Source organism: Schistocerca gregaria, chromosome X (assembly GCF_023897955.1).
Source record: "Schistocerca gregaria isolate iqSchGreg1 chromosome X, iqSchGreg1.2, whole genome shotgun sequence".
Classification (NCBI taxonomy): domain Eukaryota; kingdom Metazoa; phylum Arthropoda; class Insecta; order Orthoptera; family Acrididae; genus Schistocerca; species Schistocerca gregaria.
In genome coordinates this window covers 312,872,106-312,888,726 of record NC_064931.1, presented here as the reverse complement: position 1 = coordinate 312,888,726, position 16,621 = coordinate 312,872,106, and the positions used below count along the sequence as shown (strand labels likewise).

At 37.2% G+C, this 16,621-nt stretch overlaps 1 long non-coding RNA gene across 1 annotated transcript in view; it reads right to left on the bottom strand.

Annotated features, from left to right (window-relative positions):
* The window catches only part of LOC126298432 (uncharacterized), a 73,561-nt gene extending 57,317 nt beyond the window's left edge, over nt 1-16,244 (bottom strand). Inside the window, exon 1 of the long non-coding RNA XR_007552607.1 lies at nt 15,483-16,244. This is a non-coding gene — a long non-coding RNA (uncharacterized LOC126298432). The remainder of the gene's footprint in view (nt 1-15,482) is intronic.
* Between the last annotated feature and the right edge of the window lie 377 nt (nt 16,245-16,621).

The following is a 16,621-nucleotide window of genomic DNA, read 5'->3' as shown; positions in this document are numbered from 1 at the left end:
AGGCCCTATTCTTGCCAGGTAAAATAAATGCATAAATAAATAAATAAATAAATAAAATATGAGCTGGTTACAATCTGTTACACATCTTGTTTCAATTTGTAACAAGCACATGGGTGTGTACAGGTATGGAGTCAACATTGTCAATCCATGGACCCTGCACGTCAGCAGAGGACTGTACATGCTGGTAGAGGCTGTGGATTGGTGTGGGGCATGTGCAGTTGGTATGATATGGGACCCTCATACATCTAGATATGACTGACAGGTGACACGTACGAATTCATCCTGTGTGATCACCTGCTCCATTCATGTCCATTGTGCATTCCGACGGACTTGGACGGTTCCAGCAGGACAATGTGTCACCCCACACGTCCATAAATGCTACAGAGTGGCTCCAGGAACACTCTTCTGAGTTTAAAGACTTCCACTGGCCACTAAACTCCTCAGACACAAACACTATTGAGCATATCTGGGATGCCTTACAATGTGCTACTCAAAAGAAATCTCTTAGGACAGTTCCACAGGATTCATGGTGTCAGTTCCCTCCAGCACTACTTCAGACATTAGTTGAGGGCCTGCTATGTCATGTTGTGGCCCTACACGATATTAGGCAGGTGTACCAGTTTCTTGGGCTCTTCAGTGTAGCTTTCTTTAAGAGGACATAAATTCTTGTGCATGAACTTGCTCCCTTTTAATTTATTAGAAATTTTCATTCCCATGTATTGAGACCCCTAGGCATACAGTTTGCAACAGTAGGTGGAGAGCATAAAATTTTGTTTCTTCTATCATATGAATGCTTTCCACCAAATAATTCATGTCTGGTGTACAGAAAGATTATCATCTCATATAGGGATGGCAGCATTAATATCTTGTTTTCTAAATAATGGACAAGTTGGTTCTGTGTGTTTTACAGTGTAAATGTCTTGAACGATTTTTTTCCGTATTTGTAGTATCCGCACAATGTTTGATGTGTAAAAAATATATATATATATATATGTATATATATAGTAATAATAATAATAATAATAATAATAATAATAATAATAATAATAATAATAAACAATACCCCGTAATGGATCCAAAGTAGCTTGTATATCAGTTGCAGTTGATAATATTTGCATTGCAAATTTGTTTTCCAGGTACTCTGTGTGTTCCTGTCAGCTCAAATTTTTATTCACATTTAAACCTAAGAATTTGACTGAGTCAACTTCTTCTGTATCTTGATTGTTGTAAACAATCTTAATCTGCTCACATTTTGACTGGTTTTTAATTGCACCATGTGATTTTCTGATATTTTTAGATCAACCCGTTTACCTGAAACTAAGTTTCTAAGGCACTGACGAGGGTAATGATCACAGATTTGAGAATTTTTTTCCGAATCCCCTTTTTCACCTAAGATGGAAATATCATCTGTGAATAGAACTGACAGGGATCTGATATTTACAACATAGAAGTGAAATAGAACTGCAGCTGGAGTGACAGAGGACTGCAAATACATCTGTATATGACTGTGACTGGTGATACGTATGTAAGTATTCTGTCTGACCACCTGCCTCCACTCATGTGTACTGTGGAATCCAACGGACTTGGACAATTATAGCAGGACAGTGCAACACCCTAGACATCCAGAATTGCTACAGAGTGACTCCAGGAGCACTCCTCTGAATTTAGACACTTCTGCTGGCCACCAAATGCCACAGACATGAACATTATTGAGCACATCTGGGATGCCTTGCAACATGCTGTTGAGAAGAGATCTCCACCCCCTCATACTCTTACGGATTTATGGACAGTCCTGTAGGATCCATGGTGTCAATTCCTTCAAGTACTGCTTAAGACATTAGTCTAGTCCCTGTCATGTTTTGTTGTAGCACTTCTGTGTGCTCGTGGGGGCCCTACATGACATTAGGCCTGTGTACCAGTTTCTTTGGCTCTTCAGTGTATATAGAAAGGGCTGCTAATAAATGTAAGGCAGCATGTCAAATAATAAAAGAAGGGGACACACCCAAATGTACACAAGCAACTTCACTTGATCCTGAGTAATTAAATCATTGCTTTTTAAACTCATTTAAAGAAACAGGAAACAATATTAAAGCAAACAAATTTCTCAGCAGTGGACCTGACTGGAGCTCTACTGACAGGTGACCAGGTATTTCAGTGTACTACTATCACATCTGCAGATATTATAAAAGATGTGACAAAATTTTAAAATTCTAAAAGAACAGACTGCTACTAGCTGTTGAACAACGTCATTAAAAAAGAAATACACACAGTCTCTACACCATTTGCTTTGATTTTTAATAAATGTTTAGAATTTGGTGTACTTCCAGATTCACTCAAGGTGGCAAAAGTTAGCCTAGTTTTTAAAAGGAGATAAATAACTTCCCCAAAGCTACAGGGCAGTCTCAATTGTGCCAGTATTTTCAGAAGTATTTGAGGCTCTGCTACACATGCAAATAAGCAGCAACTTAAAAAACACAGTTTTCTCTGTAACAACCAGTTTGGTTGTTGCAAGGGAAGAAACACAACAGTGGTCCTTTTGGAAAATGTGGTTCAAACTTTAACAGCTCTTGAAGACAAAAACATGGTATCACTCCTATGATGTGATCCAAGCAAAGAATTATTGCATTCATGTTGACATACCACTAAAGAAGTTTGAGTTTTATGATGTGTATGGGAGCACATTAGCTGTGATGCATTCTTATTTAAGTAACAGAAAAAAAGTTGCCTCAGTCAGGAATGTAAATTCCTCCTAAATGTAAATCAACATGTGTGTTCCACAAAGATCTATTCTCGCACTGTTCTTCTTCTTTACAGAACTCAATGATTTGCCTAATAACATAGCTTACTCTGTCAAAATTTTTGTTGACAATGGAATACTGCTCACACATCAGAGAATTTCAGATTTGAATAAGGTAACAAAATAAACTCTTGATATGGCCTTGGACTGGTTTTCAGCTAAACCCCTCTGTTACACCAACAAAATCCTATAACTCCTAATGGGGCAGTCAAATGAAGTAGATATTAACACTAATTCCAATCTCTGCCAGAAGAAACATATCAGTCACACATGTGAAACAATATCTTGAGTGTCGTACTTCATTTTGAAACTTAAGGATTTAGAGGGCTTGGATTACCGTAGGGTGACGTACTTCAGACTATTTCAGTCAGATATGTCATATGGTCTGGTTGTATGAAAACAACCCCTAACAACAAGAATATTTTAAAAATACAAAAAAGTCCTGTGCATAATGTATATAACAGGTCATATGGAACACTGTTGTCCTCACTTTTCCAGGCTCAGAACACACACAACACCACAGCTAAGGCTAATTTAGATACACCAAGGCACAGGAAGAAAAGAACTGGAAATTCTCACAAAGTGCACCCAATCAAAATTTTCAACAGATGACCAGTCTATATATGGCCTATGGATCTAAAAATGTTTAAACTTATGTGGTACAGCTGGATATCATATCACACATTTTACCATGTTAAAGAATTCTTTGAGATGCCTGTGGAGGATATTAGCATTTAACAAATTTTCCTTGGTTTATTGCACTATTATGTGCTGTGTTTACATTTTGTACAATTATGTTGATATGTTTAGTGTAATTATGTACTCAGTTGGTATTACACAGGGTTTACAATTTACTATATTATATCATAAGTTATTGACAAGAGCTCTTAGAATTTTTCCTGTTGTGTACTTGATTTCTGATGTGCTTAACAGATGAATTATAGTTAATTGAAATCAGTTTATTTTATTTTATTATTATGTATGCATATGTATTCATAATTCTTCCCTTTCATGCCTCTTGACTTTTGTAACTGCCATCTTGTTCCTGTAGAAGTTATATATACCCTTTAACTCCCTTTATTTTACCCCTGCTACCTTCCAAATTTCAAAGAGCACTTTCCAGTCAATATTGTCAAAAGCTTTCTTCAAATCTACAAAAGCTATAAATGGAGGTTTGCTGTAACTTAATCTGTCTTCTAAGATAAGCCACAGGGTCAATGTTGCCTTGCTTGTTCCTACATTTCTCCAGAATCCAAACTCATCTTCCTTGAGTACAGTTTTTCCATTCTTCTGTAAATAATTCATAATAGTATTTTACAACCACAACTTATTAAACTGATAGTTTGGCGATATTCACACCTATCTGGGTAAATCACTGGGCTACTACTTAGATGTCAGGCACTGGCTGACACCTCCGACATCGGCCAACATCATGAGACTGGCTCATAGATGCGACAGTTATTCCGTGTCCACTACTGTGAAGCATGGTCACCAGGGGGAGACACCATGGGTGAGTGCCCATGCACAGTGTCTGTGCACTTGCCTCCCAGCACCACCTGTGACATGCTGTCTATATATGCAATTGCCACCTGGTGATCGCTTTGTCTGCCCTCTCTCATCGTGCTGTCTACTACACTAACTATAACTGTACTGTATCTGTCTTGCCACATGGCTATGCTAGATATTGTATCCACTGTGAACTACTGTTTTGTGAAATAATGAAATACACTTGTCGTCGAGATGTTGTCATGTGTTATTTTATGTGGTGACTTGCAGCACCCGCTTTACTGGGAATGGAATTATTACATTCTTCTTGGTGGGGTGGGGAGGAGGAGGAGGAGGAGGAGGAGGAGGAGGAGGAGGAGGAGGAGGAGGAGGTGGGAGGGAGGGAGGAGTGTGTGTGTTACATTTTCTTTTGTTTTTTCAAAAATAGTGTGTAAATAATGATCTGTCATTATTTTTATTATGGTTTGACTGTGCTGGAAGTCTTTGTGTAATTTTTTATGTTGCAGTATCAAGGTTGCTATATTTGCAGTATCTATTGTATAATTCGATAGAGGATCATGAAACACAGCAAGTTGGAGTAACTCCATTTGCCATAATCCTACTTCTTAAATATTTTTTCCTTTTCTATTTCCTATTTTATACATAAAACTTGTGCATTAAATATATGAAATTTATGAATTTTTGCAACAGCTGTATATTTTTCAGAACTTTATTATTTTGTATACTTTTTACAATAGTCTGAAAATTTTCTTCAAATTTTATAAGTCTGTTGTTTATATGCACATCTGCTGGCTTTAGGTTTTGATGGAATACCCCTACTTCTAGCAATCTACAATATGTCATCCATTACTCAGTGCAAAATGGTTGAGCCTCTGTGTCACAGTATAGTATGTATAAACGTAGTTCAAGTATTCTAAAAAGATTTTCACTGCATTGTTGATGTCTTTCTCTCAACAACTGATGAAAATTAAAATTCTGTAGATCTTTAGTGTGTCTCACTTTGCACATGTAGTTGTAGTTGTTATCCAAGAATCAGTTTTTCTGTACAGTAACTGATGTTTCACTGGCAGAAATAGAGCCAAAAACTGTAAACAGGTTGTCTTTAAGACTGAGTCAAATAATAAGTTCTTCATTGGATAAGCTGTGCTAACTGAAAATTTGAGGTATGTAGATTGAGACTCAACCATTATTTTTGTCTTTTTGGCCAGAAGTCAGCTTAACAGGAAATCTGTGTATACTTTCAGGCCTGACTCAAACTTTCATGCTAACTAATGTTTCACCTGTAATTTCTTAGTTCTAGTACCAAGTACTGACTCTGTCACAAGCAATACACATCAAATGAATGAAATGAAATTAGAAGGGCAGTGGGGATAAAAGTACAGATGCAGTGGCATGAAGGGGGATCAGTAGAAACCTTTCATATATGCTAAGCTCACTGTGTAATGAATACGTTGTGTTAAATGTAAGTTTGTTGGAGACCACTACTCAAATCTACATTTCCTGCTTTTCACAACCTGTAAGCCTAAACATTATGCTATATGAGCATGCTGTCTGGCACTAACTTTCATTTTATTATATTTAGATCATTTAATATACAGTGTGTATGTAAAGTCTGGGAACACTTTCAATTATTTATGGCACAAGAACTAAACATTGTACTGATATCATACATATTGCATTTTGAAGAGAAACTATGAAAGTTTTTTTTACAAACATTTGATATGCGAACCATGAGTGACCTGGCAGATGTCAATGTGGTTATCGAATTCTTACCGTACCTACCCCAGCATGGCATCGTCGGCTGTGGAAGTCGCTTCCTGTATTCTCTCCCAGAGCTCTGCTACATCACATGGTAGAGGTGGTACATACACCAGATCTTTAATGTGTCCCCACAGAAAAAAATCACATGGAGTTAGACTGAGTCAAATAATAAGTTCTTCATTGGATAAGCTGTGCTAACTGAAAATTTGAGGTATGTAGATTGAGACTCAACCATTATTTTTGTCTTTTTGGCCAGAAGTCAGCTTAACAGGAAATCTGTGTATACTTTCAGGCCTGACTCAAACTTTCATGCTAACTAATGTTTCACCTGTAATTTCTTAGTTCTAGTACCAAGTACTGACTCTGTCACAAGCAATACACATCAAATGAATGAAATGAAATTAGAAGGGCAGTGGGGATAAAAGTACAGATGCAGTGGCATGAAGGGGGATCAGTAGAAACCTTTCATATATGCTAAGCTCACTGTGTAATGAATACGTTGTGTTAAATGTAAGTTTGTTGGAGACCACTACTCAAATCTACATTTCCTGCTTTTCACAACCTGTAAGCCTAAACATTATGCTATATGAGCATGCTGTCTGGCACTAACTTTCATTTTATTATATTTAGATCATTTAATATACAGTGTGTATGTAAAGTCTGGGAACACTTTCAATTATTTATGGCACAAGAACTAAACATTGTACTGATATCATACATATTGCATTTTGAAGAGAAACTATGAAAGTTTTTTTTACAAACATTTGATATGCGAACCATGAGTGACCTGGCAGATGTCAATGTGGTTATCGAATTCTTACCGTACCTACCCCAGCATGGCATCGTCGGCTGTGGAAGTCGCTTCCTGTATTCTCTCCCAGAGCTCTGCTACATCACATGGTAGAGGTGGTACATACACCAGATCTTTAATGTGTCCCCACAGAAAAAAATCACATGGAGTTAGATCTGGTGATGGGGGAGGCCATTTCAAGAAACAGCTGTCCCCTTCTGTAGCATGGCCGATCCATCGATGTGGCAGCTTCGTGTTCAGGTACCCACAAACTTTCATAGATACCTTCTGTCACAGGGCTTTCCATACTGTCATTGAAGCCATTTGCAGTTCACAGGATGCACAATGCACTGATTTCTTTGGACTCCTTATGAATGTGTCTTGTATGCACTCCACATTCACTTCACTTACACTGGGACATCTGCTTCTCTTTGCCACGCGCAAGCAACTCATCGCAACTAATTTGTTGTGCCAGTGGTAAATAGCCTTCCTTGTTAGTGGCTTCTTACCATACTTGGTTCTAAACATCTGTCGAACAGCTGTAGCACACTTGTTTTTGTTGAACTCCCAACATACAGAAAGCTCACTCCACACCTGAACTTGCTATGTTTGTGACTAGTGCTGACTATTGGCAGATTACTAAACTACACTGTGGTGGTACACATGGAAGAAAAAACTTTCAGTGTTTCTTTTCAAAATGACATATGTATGATATCTGTACAATGTTTGGTTCTTGTGGAATAAATAACTGAATGTGTTCCTGGACTTTATGTACACCCTGTATATCACTCACGACATGGTATGCTGTGGTCCCTTGTCACCACTGTTGCCCTAGTAGTGCCATTCCCACATACTCTGTGTAAGCACCTGTGATATTAAGGTGACTTCAAACAAAAAGCAAGAAATCCAGGTTTGAGTAAGAGTTTAGCACAAATTTTCAACTGTCACAACATATTCATTACACTGCAGGTTCAGCATAACTGAACTATTTCCACACATACTGTCCCAGGTAAGCTTGAAGGTGAGAATTAACAGTAGTTAGTTCTGTACTGGTGTTCTCTGCAGTCAGAAATTACATCACTGAAAGCACTACATTTTACAAGATGTTAAGTGTGAAACATACAGGTTTCTCAAGTATGACACCTGGGGGAACCTGCAGCTCACATGGCAGATTTAGTGGCTGTTGCTCCCTGCATCTGCAGAAAGACGGCTGCGCAAACTCCCCCTAAGTTGAGTGTAAACAATGATGCAATGTCACTAAATTAATCTTACCTTTATTTACAGCAGATGCTCAAAATGATGTCCCTCTATGACAAGACCAACCTGGCAACGTCTGAACACATTACCAAATGTTTGACAAATTTTCTCTTCTAACTGTTCAAATGTACAGGTATTGTTCACATGTACCTTACCTTTTAACATTTCCTGAAGATAAAAAATTCACAGATTTAGATCTGGGGAATGAGGATGCCAGACAATTACCCTATCAACAACACCACATCATATTACTGTCATACAAGCATTTTTGGTGTGTAGTCTTGCACTGTCCTGCATGAAATAACTGTAGGTCTTTTTATTAGGTGTCAGTTCTCTAAGAAAGGATGCAATATATTGTTCACATCTATCAGAAGTTATAGTTTCATTGAAAATGATTGGTTCAGTAATTTGGCTTGCACTGACTGCACACCCCATTCCTGTTTCTACATCATACAGAGTGACACGGTACATCCTAGAAATGATTACAAGAAACTTTAAAAATAGATGCGACCATGTGTGTGCATCCTGTTGTGACATTATGAGGAGGCAGGGCTGAGCTCGGCATGTATTTTGATAGCTGAAGAGTTGGACTGGCAGAGCTATGCGTGTCCCAGTAGCCCATAGATCATAGAAATAGTTAGGATATCTTAGAGGGAAGGATTCAGATGGGTCAGCTGCATGTTGTCCTACTAGGGGGGGGGGGGGGGGGCAATTTGTTCTTGGAAACAGTTTGGCAGTGGCCATTCATCCTGGTGGACAGCTGGTTGGTAGTCACACTGAAATAAAAAGTAACTACGCAGATGGGAGTTGCTTACAACAAATCCTCCACTCCCATAATGTATTGGTGTCAGTCTGAGGTAACCCACTGTCATCTCAACGTCCATCCAAAAGTTTCCCCTTCCTTCATCCTGTCAGCCCCTCCCAGTTCACATCTGCATATTTCCTTCAGTGTGTACTGCTCCTCACTGATTCCAACAATTACAAATTACATGCCTGTCACACATACCTATAACTCCAAAAGCTAACAAGTTTTCTTTAGTTTGTGTTTGCCTAACAACATCTCAACAGTTCCTCTTGTCAGTGAGTGGTCTCCTTTAATCCTAAAGTATTTACTTCCATTAGGGTTAATGTGACAGAAGTTCTGGATGGCCCCTGGACTGCAATGTTTCTATGCTAAAGAAATCCAACCACTCATTGCGGAGACCCTATAAAGAGCATTTTTCTGGTTTTAGAGTTTATTATTAGTGCTGATGCAGGTGGGGGCTCATGAGCTGCTGAATGAACAATTCTTTGGTGGAAGAAACAAGTTTCATCTTCTCCATTTACCATTCATCAATTATTAATGCACTGGGGATCAGCAGAGAGAACGTCAGATTCAATATTATTCTCTCTGTATAGTTGCAAGAGGCTGTTAATGTAACTGATGAGGATTTTTGGAACTCTGACATCAACTGTTCTACAAATTTACATACCCTGGCAAATGCAGCCATACTTCATCAGAAAAAAGAGCATTTAAGGATCAACCTCCCCATCAAACACAGACTGTAGCAGCCAGTTGCAATAATGACTTCAAACAGCAGTATCTGAGTTAGTCAGTCAATGCACTACTGTTATTTTGTATGTTTTCAGTTTGAGTTTGTGTACAACTCTGTAAGCAGATCCAACAGTCTGAAGCACTAAATGGCACAATGATTATCTTGGACTTCCTTCCAAGGCCTCTCCAACCTCATGTAATTCAATTTCATTTACAACACTGGGTTCTGTAGACTTTGGATTGTCTAACATGGATCCACTCTCTTGAAATTTCTTCACTTATCTATGTATTGTTCTATCATTAGGAACAGGGAAATTTTTCTATGAATTCAAGACAATAAACCACATAAGATGCTGTTTTTACATAATCCAACAAAGAAACATGTGCTGATCCTTCCTGTATACCATAGCGAATGGAAACTTGACAAAAAAATACACGCAATCTCACAGTATAAGACGATCACGCACAGTGTTACTGTCTGAGGGATGGGCCCAGTGACATGGGCATGGGAAGCTCCAGACTCAGTGCATGCAGTGTATGTGAAACCCTCTAGGGAAGCATGGACAGCAATCTTGAGCAAATGCATGGAACAGCTGGCAAATCTGCCATGCAAGCTGTGGGCTTCCCCATGTGTTGTACGTGAAACCTCCCATACTTCTCCATTCTCTCTCTGCATCATGAAAACACCTGCAGATAGATATTGTGGAATATTAAAGAATGTTTGGATTATTGGTGAATAAATTATAAGAGAAGGACAATTTTTTGTGCTGCTAAACTCTTTCACACTCAACATACCAACTACCTGGGAATTTTATGTAAACACAAAAGATGATTCTTTCTTGAGTTCTCATTTAGCCAATTGTGGCAATGGAAGGAAAGAGACGCTCTCCTACTTGTCTTCTATAGGAATAATACATGGTAAGATTCTGCGAGGTATTCTAAAGGAATTACAGGAAATCAAAAAATTTTCTCTCACTGCTGATTCGGTCCACACTGTATGCTGCATTCATTGAGTGTGTTAATTAGGTATGTTGGAATGTCAGACAGCAAAGCTGAAAAAGATTTTCTTGCTTTCATCACTCTGGTGCAACATTTACTGGAAAAGTTTTATCTTTTTAAGCATATATGACAAAAGCTGCTTTGGAGCAATCTGCCTTTGGGCTGGTGCAAGTTTTTCTTTTTCTCGGTGTCATCCTGTTAGTTGCATTACAATACTTTTAAAAAAAATAGACACATTGGTACAAATCTACAGTCCAAAAACCCCAAGGCTGTAACATAGATTTTAAAGAAATCTGCTGTTCAGCAATAAATAATGAATATAGTAGGTTAAAATGATATAAAATGGAAAAATGAACCACAAACATTCAAGAACATCTAGCACTTCTGTAACTGATGGTCTAATTTTTCAATGACAGTACGTGAATAGTGTAGTGTAGTGTATGTCGATACAGAATTATACATTTATAATGGTACATCATATCATAATTGTTTGATATTGAGCACAATTAGAATAGGTATAACCAAGCACTCAGATACTTTCCAATATTTACTCATATACAAAATAGCCACTTTCACTCACATGCTCCATAATGCTGGCTCAGTGTCTGTTTTGCTAGTGATGTTGACAGTGAGCTAGATGAATATGAGTATTATGTAGAAATCTTATGGTGTAGCATTTACAATCTAATTTATATGTAAACCAAACACATGCAAAATTTGTAGTAACAAATGACTGACATGAGGAATATTCACCTCTTGTGTCTTACATACTGACACCAAGTTACTCAGTAACTATTTCACACTATCTAAAAAAAAAAAATTTCTGAACAAGTTCATAGTGAAGCCAAGAATATGTGCAATTGACAGTTTATAATTAACTCAAGCAAAAAATCATTAATGGGACAACTGGTAAGAAAGACATGCGTTACATCTACATCCCCCTTAGTTCATCTCAATGGTCCTTCTGTAAAATGTAAACTGGTGGCAGAAAACTGTTCTGCAGTCAGCTTCAAATGCCAGTTCTGTAAATTTTCTGTGTTCCACAAAAAGAATGTTATGCTCATATGTTGTTCAGATATACTGGTAACAAATGTAGCAGCCTGCCACTGAATTGCTTTAATGTCTTCCTTTAACCAGACCTGGTGCAGATCCCAAAAACTCAAACAGTACTCAACAATGGGTTGCACTAATGTTCTATATGTGGTCTCCTTCACAGATGAACCACACTTTCCTAAAATTTTCCCAATAAACCAAAATCGACCATTTGCCTTCCCTTCTACAATAATTACATGCTCATCCCATTTCATTTTACTTTGCAACATTACAACTCAATACTGAATTGATGTGACCATGTCAAGCAGCACACTGCTGATTCTGTATTTGAATATTATGGGTTTGTTTTTCCTACTTGTCTGCATCAGCTTTTATTTTTATGCATTTAGAGCTAGCTGCCATTGTTAACTCCAACTAGAAATTTTGTATACGTCATATTGTATCCTCATACAGTCGCTCAACAATGACACCTTCCCATATGCCACAGCATCATCAGTAAACTGCCACAGACTGCTGTTACCCTGACCACCTGATAATTTATGTATATAGAAAATAACAGTGGTCCTATCACACTTCTCTGGGGTACTCCTAACGATACCTTTGTACACTTGCTGTCGAGGACAACATACTGGGCTTGGTTACTTAAGAAGTATTTGAATCACTCACTCACCTGGGAACCTATTCTGTGTGCTTGTATCTTCATTAAGTTGGCAATGTGGCACCGTATCAAATGCTTTACAGAAATCTAGGACTATGTAATCAACCTGTTGCCCTTCATTCACTGTTTGCAGGATCTCATGTGAAGAAAGGGCAAACTGAATTTCACATGGGCAGTGTTCTCTTAAACCATGCTGATTTGTGGACAGAAATTTGTTATATTTGAAGTGAGACTATTTTAAAGGATTGTGCAGAAAACTGATGTTAAAGACATTGACCTGTAATTTTGCAAGTCCATTCTTCTGCCCTTCTTATACACAGGAGTCACCTGCACCTTTTTTCCAGCAACTTGTAATTTTGCGCAGGGCCATAAATTCATTATAAATTCAAGCTCAGTAATGGTTCAAAGCTGTAGAGTAATCCTTATAAAACTGAACTGGGATTCCACCATGGCCTGGAAAGCAATTGCTTCCAATTCTTTCAGTTGCTTCTCTGCACCAGCAATGCTTATTCCTACCTCCTCCACATGAGAGTCTGTGCAGCGGTCAAACAATGCTATGTTTGTACAATTATCTTGGGTGTATGATTTCTTAAATGCAAAATTTAAAAATTTGGCTTTGCGTTTGCTATCTTTTACTGCCACAACAGACTGGTTTATGAGTGACTGGATAGAAGCTGTAGACCCACTCTGCGATTTTACATAGGGCCAGAATTTTCTTGGGTACTTTGCAAGATCTATTGCTAAGGTATGATGGTGGTAGATGTAAGCTTTGTGTAGAGGTCTCTTTACAGACACACAAATTTCTATTAAACTGTTCCGATCATCATTTGTACATTCTCTTTGAACTCAGTAATGCTTATTTTCAATGAAGGTGGTGTTAGTTCTGATCATAAGCAATTATATGGACTATTCAGCAATCACTAAATAAACATTGGTGATAAATTTTCATCTTCTATCAGTACTTCCATACCCAGTCATTGCCCAGACATGGTGCTGTTCCCACAATAACATTTTTTCATCCACTCATACCTAGTGAAATTTGCAGTTTTATAACACAGAAACAAAGCAAATAATCATGTGATTGGGATAATATTGCTGATTACCTTCTAAAACAAGTCTGACATCATGCGGCTGAACATGTCAGAGATAAGAATCTACTCTCGATTAACAGATCATTTCCTTAAAATTTTCAAAGCTGCAAAAATGCTTTAAAATATTTGAGAGTAGTGATTTTAATAACTACAGGTCTATCTCCATCCAACCAAGTATATTAAAGTCACCAAGGAAGCAGATGTGACCATGTCATAGCCTTTCAAAAAGGAACCTGAGCATCTGCACTAGCAATAACTTGACCATATACTCATCAGCTGCGATGTTGCACGTAAAAATGTATTGCTCTACCATTTCTTTATTACTTTGCCAGCTAAGTGTAGTGATATTTGTGCTAAATCACATTAAGCTCTTTAACATGAAGTGAGAGACTTGGAGGAAATCAGGAACTACATGCTGTTCCCATAGAAATGAAAAATGTGAAAAGGGTATGTGAAAATATTTAGACGATTACTAAATATTTCAGTGCACAATGCATTTATTGTTTATGAAGCCACTGAAAAGACACACACATAAAAATTCAAGCTGTTTCTTATAATAGAAGTATTGGAAATTCACAGGAAGATACTGTGTTTCACTGATTGCTTTAAAATAGACTACACTAGGAAGTTCATTTTACAAGACTATATGTGTTTCAGGTATATATGGGACTGTTGTTAGCAATTTCCTAAAAGTGTTGATTTTTGACAAATACTTTCTGCACTAGGGCAGTTTCAATAAAAGCTATGTTCCAATACAAGCCAGCTGCATAAACTACTGCCAGTAGTCTAAAAGCCAGCAAAGCAACCACTGACTTGAAGAGTTTACTGGAAACTTATTGGCTTATTGGTTATTGAGCCTTTATTATTTTGATGTTTGGGAAAATATATTGATAAATGGGGTTTTGGATTTATTTTAAGTTTAGTCTATAGTACGTACACTCAATAAATGAAAATATACAACAAATGTATTCCTTATCTCATAAAGGTGTTCGATTTTGTCAAGTGTGATTACTTTTTGAGAAACTATGGCTGTATATAATTAGGGGAAAATAAAATTATTGGTTCAGATAACATCTTTTGCATGAAGTCCAGAAAGTTTTAATTGCCTTCAAATGTGGTGAAAGCATTTAAAGAGTAATTTGTAAGGCAAGACATTCCTCAATTTTCCCACTTGGTCCAATTATTTTTACTATATTTGGCAATAATCTGCTCCGAAACGTTCAAAGAGGTCTGCCAGTAATGTCTGTTGATGATACTAACATATTATTTTCAAAGTGCTGTTTCCATCATCTGAAAACTGTGATTGCTGATACAAACTTAATCCAGGTAAACTGATTATTTATTTTATTACAAATTGTATGAATCCACATGGTGTTGAATACATATTTACAAAGGTATAATGAATATATTACAATGACAAAAATATAGCAAACTGGTGAATAAGTGCATGGTTGAAGTAAAATTAACAAGGTATAGTTCAAGTAACTTTGACATAAAATACTGAAAATAACTTAAGGCACAAGAAAAGAATATTAATATGCTTAACATCTGAAGCAGGAAAGACAAGTTCTGGCTAACACATTATAAACAGAAAGTCTCAGAATATAAACACAAAAGAAAATCCACATTTACAGAAACAATCATTGATTTATCACCAGGTAATCATCAAGAGATTAGCTGGATTTATCAATAGAATATTTTCATAATTCAAATTTAGAACTAGGCAAGATTTAATGTGGCCTTTCAAATCTGATGGAAGAGAATTGAAAATTTTTGTGGCTGAATAATGAACACCTTGTTGTACAACACATCATTTTTTATATCCCCTTGTAAATCAGTTTTAGAACTTGCATTGTGATCATAGTATGCACTATTAGATCTAAAAAAAAATTGTTAGTAGAGACAAAAATCATCAAAGAAAATAAGTACTGAGTTGTGGCATTTAATATTTGGAACTTAAGGAACAGGATTCTGCAAGAATGTCTTGGCCAAACACAACTCATGATTCTAACTGCTCTCTTTTGTATTATAAAGACGTTTTTTGGTTAAACATTGATAACCCCCCGAAAAACTGTAGCATATGACAGGACAGAGTGAAGCCAAAATAAGCACCTTTGATAGAATTTATGTCACCAACAGCAAGGCATAAGGTGATGGTCTAGAATATGCGCAGATCAGTTTAGTTTGCCATCAATTACATTGCCCAAGAACTTTGAATGTAACACATTTTGGTTATCACAGTTCAAGTGGATTGCTTCATTTTCTTGGTGAGATGCATGAAATTCCATAGACTGAATTTTTCCAATATTTAGAGTTAATCCATTGGACTGAAACCAGTGTAAAATGTCTACAGTTACAACACTTCATTTCTTTTCTAGTTCACTGATTGCTGAGCTTTCATGCAGAATAGTAGTATCATCAGCAAAAAGAGTTAATTTGATCTCAGTGTTTGCACAAAGTGGGAGATAATTCATGAAGATATGAAACAGTAAAATCTCCAAAATGTAACCTTGTGGGAGTCCACAGTTTACTGAGCCTTAGTCAGATGAAACAGGACAGTCATCAATACCAACAAGAATCAGATTTTGCTTTCTATTGTGTAGATATGATTCAGTCCACTTCCCAATGCTACCACTTGAGCCATAAAAATCAGTCCACATTAAGAAAATGTTGTAGTCTACACAGTGAAAGGCTTTTCACAGAATTTTATATGTGAGAAAGTGGTTTCACAAAAGAAAACTTCAGTCTCTCTAGGATACCACCTTGCTGCAAAGATTGACTGAAAATGTGACACAGGACTTGACTTACAGAGTGGTCAGAAAGTGTGTGAAAAACTTGTAAAGGTGCTGTATGGTAGAATGTGCTGAGAAATAACTGATGAAAAAAATTGATATGTTGCACTGTTTCTGAGTCAATTAGCACTGAAGTTAGCCAATCTGGACTTTCGGTGTACAAATTCCAGCAGCCCACCATAGACAGTGTCACCAGACGTGTTCTTCATTTGGTTTCCTAAAGCTGAAGAAGAGAGTGATACAAAACTTGGGCATGGGAAGGTAGTAAGGATCAAACTCGAGCCACTGGCATATCGTACACTGTAATCTACACAATGCGAACTGACAGTAATTTATCTGGCACCCTGGCTGAATTTGTGTGTTTAATGGCCTGATTGTGTAAT